The 19,829-nt window shown below is 37.5% G+C and overlaps 1 long non-coding RNA gene across 11 annotated transcripts; it reads right to left on the bottom strand.

Annotated features, from left to right (window-relative positions):
• Positions 1–9,479: 9,479 nt before the first annotated feature.
• LOC309689610 lies at positions 9,480–19,580 on the bottom strand. 11 transcript variants are annotated; one of them, XR_014271450.1, is made up of 9 exons: positions 19,199–19,580; positions 17,120–17,981; positions 16,759–16,867; positions 16,534–16,653; positions 16,230–16,391; positions 12,236–12,349; positions 11,361–11,518; positions 10,876–10,933; positions 9,480–9,922 (listed from the first exon to the last, which is right to left on the bottom strand). It is a non-coding gene; the product is annotated as an uncharacterized lncRNA (long non-coding RNA). The 11 variants fall into 11 exon arrangements; XR_014271460.1 differs by having other exon boundaries at positions 9,481–9,922; positions 17,120–19,264; positions 19,470–19,572; XR_014271451.1 differs by adding an exon at positions 11,743–11,842 and having other exon boundaries at positions 9,484–9,922; positions 17,120–19,574.
• Between the last annotated feature and the right edge of the window lie 249 nt (positions 19,581–19,829).

The raw sequence follows: 19,829 nt of genomic DNA, 5'->3' as shown, positions 1-19,829 counted from the left end.
ATAAGATAAAGCCATAAACATGTGTTTCTGAGTCTTCTATCAAAAGTTACAGCGATTTATATGAAGTTGTTCAAAAACGCTTTATTTCGCCAAGACAATGCGTTTCTCACTGTTACATGCATTTGAATGGGAAACTCGCCTGAAACAAAGTATAGGTTTTCATTATGTGAATAATTTTAAAATCTTAGCTCAAACGGCTGCAAAACCTGTTTGCCCAGCACGGGGATATTGAGTTCTATAAGATAAAGCCATAAACATGTGTTTCTGAGTCTTCTATCAAAAGTTACAGCGATTTATATGAAGTTGTTCAAAAACGCTTTATTTCGCCAAGACAATGCGTTTCTCACTGTTACATGCATTTGAATGGGAAACTCGCCTGAAACAAAGTATAGGTTTTCATTATGTGAATAATTTTAAAATCTTAGCTCAAACGGCTGCAAAACCTGTTTGCCCAGCACGGGGATATTGAGTTCTATAAGATAAAGCCATAAACATGTGTTTCTGAGTCTTCTATCAAAAGTTACAGCGATTTATATGAAGTTGTTCAAAAACGCTTTATTTCGCCAAGACAATGCGTTTCTCACTGTTACATGCATTTGAATGGGAAACTCGCCTGAAACAAAGTATAGGTTTTCATTATGTGAATAATTTTAAAATCTTAGCTCAAACGGCTGCAAAACCTGTTTGCCCAGCACGGGGATATTGAGTTCTATAAGATAAAGCCATAAACATGTGTTTCTGAGTCTTCTATCAAAAGTTACAGCGATTTATATGAAGTTGTTCAAAAACGCTTTATTTCGCCAAGACAATGCGTTTCTCACTGTTACATGCATTTGAATGGGAAACTCGCCTGAAACAAAGTATAGGTTTTCATTATGTGAATAATTTTAAAATCTTAGCTCAAACGGCTGCAAAACCTGTTTGCCCAGCACGGGGATATTGAGTTCTATAAGATAAAGCCATAAACATGTGTTTCTGAGTCTTCTATCAAAAGTTACAGCGATTTATATGAAGTTGTACGAAAACGCTTTATTTCGCCAAGACAATGCGTTTCTCACTGTTACATGCATTTGAATGGGAAACTCGCCTGAAACAAAGTATAGGTTTTCATTATGTGAATAATTTTAAAATCTTAGCTCAAACGGCTGCAAAACCTGTTTGCCCAGCATGGGGATATTGAGTTCTTTAAGATAAAGCCATAAACATGTGTTTCTGAGTCTTCTATCAAAAGTTACAGCGATTTATATGAAGTTGTACGAAAACGCTTTATTTCGCCAAGACAATGCGTTTCTCACTGTTACATGCATTTGAATGGGAAACTCGCCTGAAACAAAGTATAGGTTTTCATTATGTGAATAATTTTAAAATCTTAGCTCAAACGGCTGCAAAACCTGTTTGCCCAGCACGGGGATATTGAGTTCTATAAGATAAAGCCATAAACATGTGTTTCTGAGTCTTCTATCAAAAGTTACAGCGATTTATATGAAGTTGTTCAAAAACGCTTTATTTCGCCAAGACAATGCGTTTCTCACTGTTACATGCATTTGAATGGGAAACTCGCCTGAAACAAAGTATAGGTTTTCATTATGTGAATAATTTTAAAATCTTAGCTCAAACGGCTGCAAAACCTGTTTGTCCAGCACGGGGATATTGAGTTCTATAAGATAAAGCCATAAACATGTTTGTCTGAGTCTTCTATCAAAAGTTACAGCGATTTATATGAAGTTGTACGAAAATGCTTTCTTTCGCCAAGACAGTGTGTTTCTCACTGTTACATGCATTTGAATGGGAAACTCGCCTGAAACAAAGTATAGGTTTTCATTATGTGAATAATTTTAAAATCTTACCTCAAACGGCTGCAAAACCTGTTTGCCCAGCACGGGGATATTGAGTTCTATAAGATAAAGCCATAAACATGTGTTTCTGAGTCTTCTATCAAAAGTTACAGCGATTTATATGAAGTTGTACGAAAACGCTTTATTTCGCCAAGACAATGCGTTTCTCACTGTTACATGCATTTGAATGGGAAACTCGCCTGAAACAAAGTATAGGTTTTCATTATGTGAATAATTTTAAAATCTTAGCTCAAACGGCTGCAAAACCTGTTTGCCCAGCACGGGGATATTGAGTTCTATAAGATAAAGCCATAAACATGTTTGTCTGAGTCTTCTATCAAAAGTTACAGCGATTTATATGAAGTTGTTCAAAAGCGCTTTATTTCGCCAAGACAATGCGTTTCTCACTGTTACATGCATTTGAATGGGAAACTCGCCTGAAACAAAGTATAGGTTTTCATTATGTGAATAATTTTAAAATCTTAGCTCAAACGGCTGCAAAACCTGTTTGCCCAGCACGGGGATATTGAGTTCTATAAGATAAAGCCATAAACATGTGTTTCTGAGTCTTCTATCAAAAGTTACAGCGATTTATATGAAGTTGTACGAAAACGCTTTATTTCGCCAAGACAATGCGTTTCTCACTGTTACATGCATTTGAATGGGAAACTCGCCTGAAACAAAGTATAGGTTTTCATTATGTGAATAATTTTAAAATCTTAGCTCAAACGGCTGCAAAACCTGTTTGCCCAGCACGGGGATATTGAGTTCTATAAGATAAAGCCATAAACATGTTTGTCTGAGTCTTCTATCAAAAGTTACAGCGATTTATATGAAGTTGTTCAAAAGCGCTTTATTTCGCCAAGACAATGCGTTTCTCACTGTTACATGCATTTGAATGGGAAACTCGCCTGAAACAAAGTATAGGTTTTCATTATGTGAATAATTTTAAAATCTTAGCTCAAACGGCTGCAAAACCTGTTTGCCCAGCACGGGGATATTGAGTTCTATAAGATAAAGCCATAAACATGTGTTTCTGCGTCTTCTATCAAAAGTTACAGCGATTTATATGAAGTTGTACGAAAACGCTTTATTTCGCCAAGACAATGCGTTTCTCACTGTTACATGCATTTGAATGGGAAACTCGCCTGAAACAAAGTATAGGTTTTCATTATGTGAATAATTTTAAAATCTTAGCTCAAACGGCTGCAAAACCTGTTTGCCCAGCACGGGGATATTGAGTTCTATAAGATAAAGCCATAAACATGTGTTTCTGAGTCTTCTATCAAAAGTTACAGCGATTTATATGAAGTTGTTCAAAAACGCTTTATTTCGCCAAGACAATGCGTTTCTCACTGTTACATGCATTTGAATGGGAAACTCGCCTGAAACAAAGTATAGGTTTTCATTATGTGAATAATTTTAAAATCTTAGCTCAAACGGCTGCAAAACCTGTTTGCCCAGCACGGGGATATTGAGTTCTATAAGATAAAGCCATAAACATGTGTTTCTGAGTCTTCTATCAAAAGTTACAGCGATTTATATGAAGTTGTTCAAAAACGCTTTATTTCGCCAAGACAATGCGTTTCTCACTGTTACATGCATTTGAATGGGAAACTCGCCTGAAACAAAGTATAGGTTTTCATTATGTGAATAATTTTAAAATCTTAGCTCAAACGGCTGCAAAACCTGTTTGCCCAGCACGGGGATATTGAGTTCTTTAAGATAAAGCCATAAACATGTGTTTCTGAGTCTTCTATCAAAAGTTACAGCGATTTATATGAAGTTGTACGAAAACGCTTTATTTCGCCAAGACAATGCGTTTCTCACTGTTACATGCATTTGAATGGGAAACTCGCCTGAAACAAAGTATAGGTTTTCATTATGTGAATAATTTTAAAATCTTAGCTCAAACGGCTGCAAAACCTGTTTGCCCAGCACGGGGATATTGAGTTCTATAAGATAAAGCCATAAACATGTGTTTCTGAGTCTTCTATCAAAAGTTACAGCGATTTATATGAAGTTGTTCAAAAACGCTTTATTTCGCCAAGACAATGCGTTTCTCACTGTTACATGCATTTGAATGGGAAACTCGCCTGAAACAAAGTATAGGTTTTCATTATGTGAATAATTTTAAAATCTTAGCTCAAACGGCTGCAAAACCTGTTTGCCCAGCACGGGGATATTGAGTTCTATAAGATAAAGCCATAAACATGTGTTTCTGAGTCTTCTATCAAAAGTTACAGCGATTTATATGAAGTTGTTCAAAAACGCTTTATTTCGCCAAGACAATGCGTTTCTCACTGTTACATGCATTTGAATGGGAAACTCGCCTGAAACAAAGTATAGGTTTTCATTATGTGAATAATTTTAAAATCTTAGCTCAAACGGCTGCAAAACCTGTTTGCCCAGCACGGGGATATTGAGTTCTATAAGATAAAGCCATAAACATGTGTTTCTGAGTCTTCTATCAAAAGTTACAGCGATTTATATGAAGTTGTTCAAAAACGCTTTATTTCGCCAAGACAATGCGTTTCTCACTGTTACATGCATTTGAATGGGAAACTCGCCTGAAACAAAGTATAGGTTTTCATTATGTGAATAATTTTAAAATCTTAGCTCAAACGGCTGCAAAACCTGTTTGCCCAGCACGGGGATATTGAGTTCTTTAAGATAAAGCCATAAACATGTGTTTCTGAGTCTTCTATCAAAAGTTACAGCGATTTATATGAAGTTGTACGAAAACGCTTTATTTCGCCAAGACAATGCGTTTCTCACTGTTACATGCATTTGAATGGGAAACTCGCCTGAAACAAAGTATAGGTTTTCATTATGTGAATAATTTTAAAATCTTAGCTCAAACGGCTGCAAAACCTGTTTGCCCAGCACGGGGATATTGAGTTCTATAAGATAAAGCCATAAACATGTGTTTCTGAGTCTTCTATCAAAAGTTACAGCGATTTATATGAAGTTGTTCAAAAACGCTTTATTTCGCCAAGACAATGCGTTTCTCACTGTTACATGCATTTGAATGGGAAACTCGCCTGAAACAAAGTATAGGTTTTCATTATGTGAATAATTTTAAAATCTTAGCTCAAACGGCTGCAAAACCTGTTTGCCCAGCACGGGGATATTGAGTTCTATAAGATAAAGCCATAAACATGTGTTTCTGAGTCTTCTATCAAAAGTTACAGCGATTTATATGAAGTTGTTCAAAAACGCTTTATTTCGCCAAGACAATGCGTTTCTCACTGTTACATGCATTTGAATGGGAAACTCGCCTGAAACAAAGTATAGGTTTTCATTATGTGAATAATTTTAAAATCTTAGCTCAAACGGCTGCAAAACCTGTTTGCCCAGCACGGGGATATTGAGTTCTATAAGATAAAGCCATAAACATGTTTGTCTGAGTCTTCTATCAAAAGTTACAGCGATTTATATGAAGTTGTACGAAAACGCTTTATTTCGCCAAGACAATGCGTTTCTCACTGTTACATGCATTTGAATGGGAAACTCGCCTGAAACAAAGTATAGGTTTTCATTATGTGAATAATTTTAAAATCTTAGCTCAAACGGCTGCAAAACCTGTTTGTCCAGCACGGGGATATTGAGTTCTATAAGATAAAGCCATAAACATGTTTGTCTGAGTCTTCTATCAAAAGTTACAGCGATTTATATGAAGTTGTACGAAAATGCTTTCTTTCGCCAAGACAGTGTGTTTCTCACTGTTACATGCATTTGAATGGGAAACTCGCCTGAAACAAAGTATAGGTTTTCATTATGTGAATAATTTTAAAATCTTAGCTCAAACGGCTGCAAAACCTGTTTGCCCAGCACGGGGATATTGAGTTCTATAAGATAAAGCCATAAACATGTGTTTCTGAGTCTTCTATCAAAAGTTACAGCGATTTATATGAAGTTGTACGAAAACGCTTTATTTCGCCAAGACAATGCGTTTCTCACTGTTACATGCATTTGAATGGGAAACTCGCCTGAAACAAAGTATAGGTTTTCATTATGTGAATAATTTTAAAATCTTAGCTCAAACGGCTGCAAAACCTGTTTGCCCAGCACGGGGATATTGAGTTCTATAAGATAAAGCCATAAACATGTTTGTCTGAGTCTTCTATCAAAAGTTACAGCGATTTATATGAAGTTGTTCAAAAACGCTTTATTTCGCCAAGACAATGCGTTTCTCACTGTTACATGCATTTGAATGGGAAACTCGCCTGAAACAAAGTATAGGTTTTCATTATGTGAATAATTTTAAAATCTTAGCTCAAACGGCTGCAAAACCTGTTTGCCCAGCACGGGGATATTGAGTTCTATAAGATAAAGCCATAAACATGTGTTTCTGAGTCTTCTATCAAAAGTTACAGCGATTTATATGAAGTTGTTCAAAAACGCTTTATTTCGCCAAGACAATGCGTTTCTCACTGTTACATGCATTTGAATGGGAAACTCGCCTGAAACAAAGTATAGGTTTTCATTATGTGAATAATTTTAAAATCTTAGCTCAAACGGCTGCAAAACCTGTTTGCCCAGCACGGGGATATTGAGTTCTATAAGATAAAGCCATAAACATGTTTGTCTGAGTCTTCTATCAAAAGTTACAGCGATTTATATGAAGTTGTACGAAAACGCTTTATTTCGCCAAGACAATGCGTTTCTCACTGTTACATGCATTTGAATGGGAAACTCGCCTGAAACAAAGTATAGGTTTTCATTATGTGAATAATTTTAAAATCTTAGCTCAAACGGCTGCAAAACCTGTTTGTCCAGCACGGGGATATTGAGTTCTATAAGATAAAGCCATAAACATGTTTGTCTGAGTCTTCTATCAAAAGTTACAGCGATTTATATGAAGTTGTACGAAAATGCTTTCTTTCGCCAAGACAGTGTGTTTCTCACTGTTACATGCATTTGAATGGGAAACTCGCCTGAAACAAAGTATAGGTTTTCATTATGTGAATAATTTTAAAATCTTAGCTCAAACGGCTGCAAAACCTGTTTGCCCAGCACGGGGATATTGAGTTCTATAAGATAAAGCCATAAACATGTGTTTCTGAGTCTTCTATCAAAAGTTACAGCGATTTATATGAAGTTGTACGAAAACGCTTTATTTCGCCAAGACAATGCGTTTCTCACTGTTACATGCATTTGAATGGGAAACTCGCCTGAAACAAAGTATAGGTTTTCATTATGTGAATAATTTTAAAATCTTAGCTCAAACGGCTGCAAAACCTGTTTGCCCAGCACGGGGATATTGAGTTCTATAAGATAAAGCCATAAACATGTTTGTCTGAGTCTTCTATCAAAAGTTACAGCGATTTATATGAAGTTGTTCAAAAGCGCTTTATTTCGCCAAGACAATGCGTTTCTCACTGTTACATGCATTTGAATGGGAAACTCGCCTGAAACAAAGTATAGGTTTTCATTATGTGAATAATTTTAAAATCTTAGCTCAAACGGCTGCAAAACCTGTTTGCCCAGCACGGGGATATTGAGTTCTATAAGATAAAGCCATAAACATGTGTTTCTGAGTCTTCTATCAAAAGTTACAGCGATTTATATGAAGTTGTACGAAAACGCTTTATTTCGCCAAGACAATGCGTTTCTCACTGTTACATGCATTTGAATGGGAAACTCGCCTGAAACAAAGTATAGGTTTTCATTATGTGAATAATTTTAAAATCTTAGCTCAAACGGCTGCAAAACCTGTTTGCCCAGCACGGGGATATTGAGTTCTATAAGATAAAGCCATAAACATGTTTGTCTGAGTCTTCTATCAAAAGTTACAGCGATTTATATGAAGTTGTTCAAAAGCGCTTTATTTCGCCAAGACAATGCGTTTCTCACTGTTACATGCATTTGAATGGGAAACTCGCCTGAAACAAAGTATAGGTTTTCATTATGTGAATAATTTTAAAATCTTAGCTCAAACGGCTGCAAAACCTGTTTGCCCAGCACGGGGATATTGAGTTCTATAAGATAAAGCCATAAACATGTTTGTCTGAGTCTTCTATCAAAAGTTACAGCGATTTATATGAAGTTGTTCAAAAGCGCTTTATTTCGCCAAGACAATGCGTTTCTCACTGTTACATGCATTTGAATGGGAAACTCGCCTGAAACAAAGTATAGGTTTTCATTATGTGAATAATTTTAAAATCTTAGCTCAAACGGCTGCAAAACCTGTTTGCCCAGCACGGGGATATTGAGTTCTATAAGATAAAGCCATAAACATGTGTTTCTGAGTCTTCTATCAAAAGTTACAGCGATTTATATGAAGTTGTACGAAAACGCTTTATTTCGCCAAGACAATGCGTTTCTCACTGTTACATGCATTTGAATGGGAAACTCGCCTGAAACAAAGTATAGGTTTTCATTATGTGAATAATTTTAAAATCTTAGCTCAAACGGCTGCAAAACCTGTTTGCCCAGCACGGGGATATTGAGTTCTATAAGATAAAGCCATAAACATGTTTGTCTGAGTCTTCTATCAAAAGTTACAGCGATTTATATGAAGTTGTTCAAAAGCGCTTTATTTCGCCAAGACAATGCGTTTCTCACTGTTACATGCATTTGAATGGGAAACTCGCCTGAAACAAAGTATAGGTTTTCATTATGTGAATAATTTTAAAATCTTAGCTCAAACGGCTGCAAAACCTGTTTGCCCAGCACGGGGATATTGAGTTCTATAAGATAAAGCCATAAACATGTTTGTCTGAGTCTTCTATCAAAAGTTACAGCGATTTATATGAAGTTGTACGAAAACGCTTTATTTCGCCAAGACAATGCGTTTCTCACTGTTACATGCATTTGAATGGGAAACTCGCCTGAAACAAAGTATAGGTTTTCATTATGTGAATAATTTTAAAAGTTACAGCTATTTATATAAAGTTGTACAAAAACGCTTTATTTTGTCAAGACCGTGGGTTTTAGAGTCTTCATCATTAAATCTCTGGTTGCTTCATTTTTCTATCCTATATCAGATATTTTAAAGGTTAGCTTAGGTAAAGTTCCATTCTCATGGTGAGGCAAAGTGCTTTATGTGTGTGTGTGCGCGTGTCATGAACGGCTATAAAAGGCCTATAATTAAAGAACAAAGCGGGGTTTGAGTTCGAGTTGCGGCAGACTGTCACTACTTGTAAATGGAACGCAGCCTTCCTACGGCGGACAGCTAATAACAGGAATCGGATGCGGTCCAGCCAAGTCCACAGCAACCACCATAGCAACCGCCTAGCATGACCTTAAAAACATATTCTGTCTTCATAACTATCAAAATCGTGAAATGATTTGCAAAGTGTGAAAGTGTTACAGCTGCAGAGAGCTATGGCGGTATCTATGGAAGCTGTTTACATAGCTAATAATATACGATGTAACCATGGAGACAGTCAGTCACGTTTTCTACAGTGAATAAGGTGATTGAGTGCACAGCGTCCACACTCTGCAGGGGGTAAAGACATTACTTCAATATTGTTTTATATTGATATATATTTGCCTTCTGTTGACCATCACCTCAGGTTCACCATTATAGTTTCAGCATACAAATGCACACTGTCTAAACACATTCAAAAACTCATGTCTCAGAGATAAGCACAGCTGTTCATGTTTGTCATTAGAGTTTTATTTGTAAGAAAATTATGAACTTCATATTGTGCATTAAATAAAAGAACATTTCACAACTCTGAGTCAACAGAAACAGGTAACAGAAATGTCTCTAATGTGTACAGTGTAGTGTAAGCATTAAAAGATCATAAAGGAAAAACTAACATTTATGTGAAACTAATTGTAATAAAAAATGAGCAGGTGCTTTATAGATTTAAAAGAAAGAATCTGAAAACAACACTTTTTTGGTCTAAGTGATCAAAGTAGAAAACAGAACTGATGTTCAAGAACAAACCGTAGCTGCACTAATATTACACATCTCGATCGTTGTACTGAACAGACATGTTGCTTTTAAAACCACATGCAGTGTGTGACCATGACTGTTCACTGAGACCATGAACGCCACTTCGCTGAAGCATTCTTCTTCTTCTTCTTGCCATTAAATTGGAAGCAGAAGCAGCACGAGCTGATTTGATCTACTGAAAGGAAAAAGCAGAACATCTGAGTTGAAACCAGTCAGCTGAAATCATTAAGACAGGAACAAATTCAATGCAGTGTCTCAAGTGGCTTAGCCTGTTACAACTGTTGATACAAGCTAAATACGGTTAACACACAGTGTCAGGGAGCTCCAGTGTGGGAACTAGTGGCTTTAGGTTTGTAGTCATTTAACTTTCATCCATTCATTCATTTAATTCAGGAGGAAGAAATGCCAGGTTGGTGCAGGCTGGTTACATGCATTTGGTCCCATGCTGTCTTTAATTAAATGACTTGGTTCATTTTATGGCTGGGCTGTATGTGGGGTTATATCATGTTATTTGGGCAGGAGTACCTGTCCCCTGTTAGACTTAGAAAGTTTCTCCATAAGTAGAGTTTCTAACTCTTCTAGCACATCTGTGGCTGACAGCTTTTTGGTGGCTCTTTTTACCCCACACTGGTTGTGAGTGTGTAAATAGCCCCACTAGTTATTTTGGGTTGCAGTTAACTAGGGAGGAAGGGGTGGGTATGCCATGATTAGGTGAATAACAATTATATGTGATACATAAATTTCACAATGCATGCATATATCTCTATCAATTAAACCTGGCCTGAGGGCTGCCATTTTTTACATTCAGTTATTTCTCTTAGAAATGTTGGAACTAAATAATGAATGTGTTACAGTTAAAGTGAAACACTGGTCAGTGTAAATGGCTCATTGGGACACAGAAACCTTTAAATTAAACCTGATATCTAGTGTCAAACAATATCAAAGCTGTAAAAGATGTTTACATTCAGAATTTATAAAACTATGATTGTAAATAAATTCAAACAAGTGAGCTTTTCTCTTTGTGCTGAATATCAACACTGTGGTTTCTTAGACTGTAAGCTTTACTTTAGTGCAACCAGTTGCAGAAGCTGCCACTCCAAATGTCTTTTGATAACAAGAAAAAAATACCTTTTCAGTACACGGCCTGAAGTTCTTCTCCGAAATCTTCTGCAATCGGCTTTGTCTGCTGGTTTGAAGACAATAAACCATAAAAAAGATGATTTAGTCACTTTGTCTGTGTCATGCAGCTCGAATGTGTCGTGTAACGATGTTGAATAGCCGTCGTTATCCCTCTGCTGCGTCAGTAGGATTGTACTGTACAGCATCTCATTGATATGTGAGGAATGCTAATGTAACACGATAACAGACTTACATCATTAAAATATAAAGTGCAGGAGATATTTAGATATTTTTTATATCTATATTACATTTTATAGCTGACGGATATTACTAAATAGATAGAATTTACTAAATAGCTGGATGAACATGAAAAATATGTCTATAATAGCAAATGACCATGAGAGCCAGTAGAATTAATTCAGCTGGACACTCGAAAGACGTCCTTAAATGCTCTTTAAGTGGCAGAACAGATGAACAAACAGTTAATCGCTTACTTGAGATGAAATCTGCTCAGCTACTTTGAAAACAGCTTCTAACTGGTTCCTCCTTTAACAGGATGACTGCTCAGGGGTAAGGCCATCATGCAATCCAGCAACCTTTATGGTTCTGCTTTGATTCACCAGGAACTATTAGGGAAACCTTCCAGCGCCTCCTGTGAAAGACACAGGCATAAACACACAAACATTTATTAACATGTTCCACAGTGTTCCAGTTTGATTTTCTTATCCTGTGGACAACAACGTACATGGATGCAGGTTTATTGTTAACTTTTGTAAGGTTTATTTAATGAACATATCCAGCTGCAGCTCCACTGTGATCCTGAACTGGATAAGCACTTAAGAAAATGTGTCAATAAATGGACAAACATCAACTTACTATATTTATCCAAACAGACGGGACCAATAATGCTTCGCTGAGTTAGAGACTTTAACAGACTCTTCTATGTAAGAATGTCTCGTGCTGATATACCTGCAAACTTGACAACAAAGGTTTTTCAGACTACATGTAGCTGTCCTCTATGTCAGCTAACACATTTACATTTATGTCACACTTATTTCTGCTTTCCCATTTTATAATTATTACTTACATTTTGATTAGATACCTTGAGTTTGTAAATGATCAGATTACATACAATGTATCCAATTCAGGGTTGCGGGAGGATGAAGCCTATCCCAGCTGATACAGGACAAAGACAGGCTGCCAGTTTATTGCAGGGATAATACAATATGTGTAACAGAAAATCCACTTAAATGTTTGATATTTCTTATAATAATCATAATTATGACTATTATTTAAAGGTTTCTTCATAAATACATTTTGATTTTTTATAACCCCTAAAATATAAACCTGAGCTGTTTCAGATTCTGACCTCTGACCTCAGTGACCTGGCTGTGTCCTCACTGCAGCTCCCTCTTGGAAGTACGTCTGCTTCTTGTCTTCCCCCAGTGTTGACCGCCTGATATCAAGATATCACGTACTGTAACTGAGGAACAAAAAAGGACAAACACTTGCCTTCATTTAAAAGTACATTCATACAGAGATAATCTATGGAAACACACTAGTTCACAGTTTGGGAGGAACCAGTTCCTGTGAAACATTTCTGTATATGAACATCATGTGGAGAATGAATGAAATGAGTTCTTCAGGTGACTCAGCAGTCCCACACTGACAAATGAAATCTAGTTAAACTATTAAGCATATTTGCTCTTCTGAAATCTGTGTTAAACAACAACAAACATAAATTAGTAACAAAAACTACAGCTGAGTATAGGCTTTACAAACCACCAGCAGCCATAATGCTAAATTTTAATCTTCAAATGTTTCTGAGCTGTCTTCAACCTGCTTTTAGCACATTAAAGTCTCAATAAATAAAGTCAATGCAGACTCAGTCCTAAATGTTCAGCACACAGAGACACAGAGGTACCGTTTAAAGTTTAGTGTTAACTTGAGTCACTGATCATTCACAGTATTACAGAGTCTGGCAGTCTTTGCATGATGTCCACGTCACTGTAAGTTTCTAGCTGACTCTCAGGTGTGCCAGCAGGAAAGAGTAATAATAACCTGCATCCTGAGGTTTGTCATGCAGGATTAAAGGAGCCAAGCTTTGTTCACACAGCTAGGATTGTATTTTACACTGACCCTGGGTCAGTATCAACTTCAAGAAGACAGCTGTAACTGTTGATAGAAGAATCACACACACATATTTATGGCTTTGCCTTATAGAATTCAGCATCTCAGTGCTCAGGAAATAGGTTTTGCAGCTGTTTGAGCTAAGATTTTCAAGTTATTCACAAATTAAAACCTATACTTTGTGTCGGGCAAGAACTAAATTCAAATGCATGTAACAGTGAGAAACGCACTGTCTTGGCGAAGTAAAGCGTTTCTCATCAACTTCATAGAGCTTGCTGTAACTTTTGATAGAAGACTCAGACAAACATATTCATGGCTTTATCTTATAGACTTCAATATCCCCCCAATGTGTGTGTGAGTCTTCTCTCAAAATTTACAGCTGTCTTTATGAAGTTTATGGAAAAACGCTTTATTTCACCACGTTAGTGCGTTTCTCGCTATTACATGCATTTGAATGGAGTTCTCGCCCGACACAAAGTATAGGTTTTCAATTTGTGAATAACTTGAAAATCTTAGCTCAAACAGCTGCAAAACCTATTTCCTCAGCACGGAGATGCTGAATTCTATAAGGCAAAGCCATAAATATGTTTGTGTGTGAGTCCTCTATCAAAAGTTACAGCTGTCTTCATGAAGTTGATACTGACCCAGGGTCAGTGTAAAATACAAGTTATTCACATAATGAAAACTTATACTTTGTTTCGTGCAAGAACTCCATTCAAATGCATGTAATAGTCAGAAACGCACTGTCTCGGCGAAATGAAGCCTTTTTGTACAACTTCATGAAGTTAGCTGTAACTTTTGATAAAAGGCTCAAAGCAGAGGGATAACGACGGCTATTCAACATCGTTACACGACACATTCGAGCTGCATGACGCAGACAAAGTGACTAAATCATCTTCTTTGTGGTTTATTGTCTTCAAACCAGCAGACAAAGCCGATTGCAGAAGATGTCGGAGAAGAACTTCAGGCCGTGTACTGAAAAGGTATTTTTTTCTTGTTATCAAAAGACATTTGGAGTGGCAGCTTCTGCAACTGGTTGCACTAAAGTAAAGCTTACAGTCTAAGAAACCACAGTGTTGATATTCAGCACAAAGAGAAAAGCTCACTTGTTTGAATTTATTTACAATCATAGTTTTATAAATTCTGAATGTAAACATCTTTTACAGCTTTGATATTGTTTGACACTAGATATCAGGTTTAATTTAAAGGTTTCTGTGTCCCAATGAGCCATTTACACTGACCAGTGTTTCACTTTAACTGTAACACATTCATTATTTAGTTCCAACATTTCTAAGATAAATAACTGAATGTAAAAAATGGCAGCCCTCAGGCCAGGTTTAATTGATAGAGATATATGCATGCATTGTGAAATTTATGTATCACATATAATTGTTATTCACCTAATCATGGCATACCCACCCCTTCCTCCCTAGTTAACTGCAACCCAAAATAACTAGTGGGGCTATTTACACACTCACAACCAGTGTGGGGTAAAAAGAGCCACCAAAAAGCTGTCAGCCACAGATGTGCTAGAAGAGTTAGAAACTCTACTTATGGAGAAACTTTCTAAGTCTAACAGGGGACAGGTACTCCTGCCCAAATAACCTGATATAACCCCACATACAGCCCAGCCATAAAATGAACCAAGTCATTTAATTAAAGACAGCATGGGACCAAATGCATGTAACCAGCCTGCACCAACCTGGCATTTCTTCCTCCTGAATTAAATGAATGAATGGATGAAAGTTAAATGACTACAAACCTAAAGCCACTAGTTCCCACACTGGAGCTCCCTGACACTGTGTGTTAACCGTATTTAGCTTGTATCAACAGTTGTAACAGGCTAAGCCACTTGAGACACTGCATTGAATTTGTTCCTGTCTTAATGATTTCAGCTGACTGGTTTCAACTCAGATGTTCTGCTTTTTCCTTTCAGTAGATCAAATCAGCTCGTGCTGCTTCTGCTTTCAATTTAATGGCAAGAAGAAGAAGAAGAATGCTTCAGCGAAGTGGCGTTCATGGTCTCAGTGAACAGTCATGGTCACACACTGCATGTGGTTTTAAAAGCAACATGTCTGTTCAGTACAACGATCGAGATGTGTAATATTAGTGCAGCTACGGTTTGTTCTTGAACATCAGTTCTGTTTTCTACTTTGATCACTTAGACCAAAAAAGTGTTGTTTTCAGATTCTTTCTTTTAAATCTATAAAGCACCTGCTCATTTTTTATTACAATTAGTTTCACATAAATGTTAGTTTTTCCTTTATGATCTTTTAATGCTTACACTACACTGTACACATTAGAGACATTTCTGTTACCTGTTTCTGTTGACTCAGAGTTGTGAAATGTTCTTTTATTTAATGCACAATATGAAGTTCATAATTTTCTTACAAATAAAACTCTAATGACAAACATGAACAGCTGTGCTTATCTCTGAGACATGAGTTTTTGAATGTGTTTAGACAGTGTGCATTTGTATGCTGAAACTATAATGGTGAACCTGAGGTGATGGTCAACAGAAGGCTAATAGATATCAATATAAAATAATATTGAAGTAATGTCTTTATCCCCTGCAGAGTGTGGACGCTGTGCACTCAATCACCTTATTCACTGTAGTAAACATGCACCGCTAGCTCAAGTGACTGACTGTCTCCATGGTTACATCGTATATTATTAGCTATGTAAACAGCTTCCATAGATACCGCCATAGCTCTCTGCAGCTGTAACACTTTCACACTTTGCAAATCATTTCACGATTTTGATAGTTATGAAGACAGAATATGTTTTTAAGGTCATGCTAGGCGGTTGCTATGGTGGTTGCTGTGGACTTGGCTGGACCGCGTCCGATTCCTGTTATTAGCTGTCCGCCGTAGGAAGGCTGCGTTCCATTTACAAGTAGTGACAGTCTGCCGCAACTCGAACTCAAACCCCACTTTGTTCTTTAATTATAGGCCTTTTATAGCCGTTCATGACACACGCACACACACACATAAAGCACTTTGCCTCACCATGAGAATGGAACTTTACCTAAGCTAACCTTTAAAATATCTGATATAGGATAGAAAAAATGAAGCAACCAGAGATTTAATGATGAAGACTCTGGGTTCTGTAGTGACCTGAATGACTCTTTGCATACAATTTATTGAAGAGGACTTTAGAATGCACTTTACATTTAGACTGTTGCTGTTTAATTTTTTACATTGTTGCGGTGTTATGTCATGAATAAAGTTCACCTGCTGGGGGTTTGATGGATCAGATCATCATAATCAATGGGTCCTGAGGTGGGCGGGACTGTCTCTGGTGATGTCACCATGAAGGAACAGCATCTGGCACGTGTTGCTGAAACATCCCAGTACACTGGTGTAGTTTCCTCTCCAGCTGTTTGACATTTGACACTTCAACATTAAGGGGAAGAAGAAGAAACAGTGTTAGGTCAGGTGACCACATGGTTTCTAAAGTAACTGACAGGAAGTAACCAGGCCGTTAGAAATGGATGGCATGTGTTTAGAGTTACTGGAGTTGGGTAACTCTACTTACCAAAAGCAGAAGCACACAGATGAAGGATCAGATGCTGAATGTTGCAGGAACATGCTCGTGCGGTGGTCATTCAGTGCTGCTCCGGCAGGTTAGACAGTCCAAGACTGATATACTGCCCATCTGAGAGTTTGAAAACACACATGCAAAGATTTATTTTGTATTACAGTCAAAGTTGGATGTTCATTTTTGTCCTTTAAAAATGTTTGTGTATTTGAAAGCACTAACATTTAAGGATGACTTGGATCGTCTCCTTTAAAGGGGAGACAAGTGTATCCACTGATCCACGTCACTTTACCTGGATGATGACTCCTCTCCCCCTCACTCAGAAACGCTCCTAATATAACCAAGCAAATAAATAATATTGAAGATTTACTTACATCATTACAAAAACAGGAAAAACATCTCCCTTTGATTCTATTTCTCCATTCCTGCTGAACATCAGGCAACAAATATCTCAATAAATCACAGTAAAATGTAAAGCACATGTTTTCTCTGCTTTGTCTAACCTCTGCAGAGCCTCTGTCAAGAAAAACATATCTGTAAGCATAAAACAAATATACATTTCATAACATGTCACTGGACAAACCTCGGTCAGTTGATTTCCTCTGTGCAGTGCAGACGAACATCAGTCAGCAAGTCAAGGTGGTGAGATGGACTGGTGTCCTTTGTGACTCTGCTGGTTCTTCTGAGGAAATACCACCGTCTCTCCACACTGTCACCATCTGTGAGCACAAACTGCTGCTCTGCTCTGCCAGCATGTAGGAAATCACATATCACACACACAGGGGTGAAGAAACATTAGAACTCAACTTTGGATACTTTAGATCTAAACAGATCAAAGTAGCTCTTAGCTTCAACAATCAGTGAACAGACAAACAATGATACCATACTGATTCTGTATGAATACAATATGGTATTTTCAATACAGGTGTCAAATTAATTTACTAAAACTAATACAGATATATGTATTTTTTTTTTTTGATAAATTCGTTTGCTAAATTATAAGAATATATATTTTTTCATTTAACAATTGCAACTGAAAGAAATTAAATATTGAACAAAAATATATTGTCACATTCTGAGCATGCTCAGCATGCTGACAGACTTGAAGTTGCTACAGATTTTAAGAAGTGATAATTATAGGGAAAAAACTTCTCTTTTTCATCCATTTAATCAAACATTTGATGCCTTAGATGTCTCAGTCCTATAGCATTCTGCAACTACAACTAAGCTGAAGCTTGGATTTGGCTGCAGGTGCCCTGTACATCCTTCTCAACATGTGGGTACCATTTAATCACACTTCTTCCTGAGCTTTGCTTCGTCACAAGACCAAAGGTGGCATCCCGTGTCACGGTCATATCATCATCCAGAAGAAACATTTGAAGAAACATCATGGAGAAGAAACATTTACGTGCCTCCCGGTTTTGTTTTCTGATCCTGCAAAAAGACTGAGGACAACAAAGCCCAGAGAACACGAGATACACAACATCCAACATTCAGACTCAACAGCCTCCATAAATGAAGAGCACCAGGTTGGTTCAGTTATAGTAGATGTCATGGAATTTTTTAAATAAAGTCTGCAACACAGAAAGAGCTGTGATCATGCTATTTATTACTGTGCACAGGAGAGCAAACACACATCAAACATCACAGTTCAGTCATGTCAGCTCTGCCACTTCACGTGTCTCGCTATGAAACCTAACGGATCAATGGTTATGCTGTTTTGTGCCCTTGACGTTATCAGCACCTGTAAAGGGAGTTGTTTTCTCAAACTGCTGAAGTAAGTTCATCTAGTTTTAGAAACTTTCATTGAACAGTCTATAACAGTGTCACAACTAAGCATATGCATAAGCACTTAAATGCTTTAAATGAGAATAACATAAAATTTCTATTACAGGAGCTAGAGCCTGTCCCAGTAGTCATAGGTAGAGCACACCTGGACAGGTCACCAGTCTGTCAGAGGACTAACACAGATGCAGCCTGACTCAATCCTAAATGTTCAGCACACAGAGACACAGAGGTACCGTTTAAAGTTTAGTGTTAACTTGAGTCACTGATCATTTGCAGTATTACAGAGTCTGGCAGTCTTTGCATGATGTCCACGTCACTGTAAGTTTCTAGCTGACTCTCAGGTGCGACAGGTGTGCCAGCAGGAAAGAGTAATAATAGCCTGCATCCTGAGGTTTTTCATGCAGGATTAAAGGAGCCAGGCTTTGTTCACACAGCTAGGATTGTATTTTACACTGACCCTGGGTCAGTATAAGTATCATACAGTTTAAACGAAGCACTGAAACTTGCACATATTTATTACAGATGCACTGAAGCTAATCGAGATATTTGCTGTCAGTCTGTGGCTGCGATTAAACACTTTACTGGAAACTTTATTAACTAGTAACTTCGTCAGTCATGACAGAAGCTAATATTTCTGTGCTAACATCGTTTAAACAGTAACAGCTTTACTCCAATATAAGCTAACGTTTACACCGTAACTTTAAGCTAGCACCATAAAGACGGCAAAACACGTAATAACATCTACAAATGCATCTTAAAGCTGTTATATTAGCACTCGGTGTATTACTAACATAACCACATTAACATTATTGACACTCGCTGGTCTGACTTTTAATAGTCATTCTATAAATGCTGTCCGTTTAAACGGTCTTACCTGTACACACATTGCAGCCAGAGTGGATTCTGGAGTCTTCCCACGCTCCTGTTAGTGATCCTCCATCTGGATGGATGATAACAACCTTCTGAACAATCTAGCAGGAGATGGTCCATATCTAGGGGATATGGACTGATAACAGCCGAAGCGGGTGAATAAAGTCACCCAGTCGCTAGCTGTGCGATTACCCAGCATACACCAGCACAATATTAGGCACAGCACCACCATAGACATTTTCAGTGGTTTTGAATGCAGGACATGGTTATCTTACCTTGTAAAATGCATGACAATAAAACAGCTAACCACCATAAAATGGTATTGTGTATGTATGTATGTGCATGTGTGTGTGTGTGTGTGTGTGTGTGTGAGAGAGAGAGAGAGAGAGAGAGAGAGAGAGAGAGAAAGAGAGGGGGGGGAAGAGATCAAAGGCCTGCGCTTATGTTTTTTCTTGATCAAGAGTGTGCCTCCTCTCTCTTATTGGATGTATGGTATAGCATGTTTATTCAGGTGCACCTTTGAAGTCTATGAGAATACTTTGCAGCCTGGTCTGAGTGGTCATTTCTGCACAGACACAATGAAGCGTGCACTCAGTTTAGAGGAGGCTGTTGCTGCAGTTTTGCACTCTCCACAA

The sequence above is a fragment of the Aulonocara stuartgranti genome (assembly GCF_965226115.1).
Source record: "Aulonocara stuartgranti genome assembly, chromosome: 15".
NCBI lineage: Eukaryota > Metazoa > Chordata > Actinopteri > Cichliformes > Cichlidae > Aulonocara > Aulonocara stuartgranti.
The sequence above is the reverse complement of the archived record's forward strand: the minus strand, read 5'-3'. Positions and strand labels throughout refer to the sequence as shown.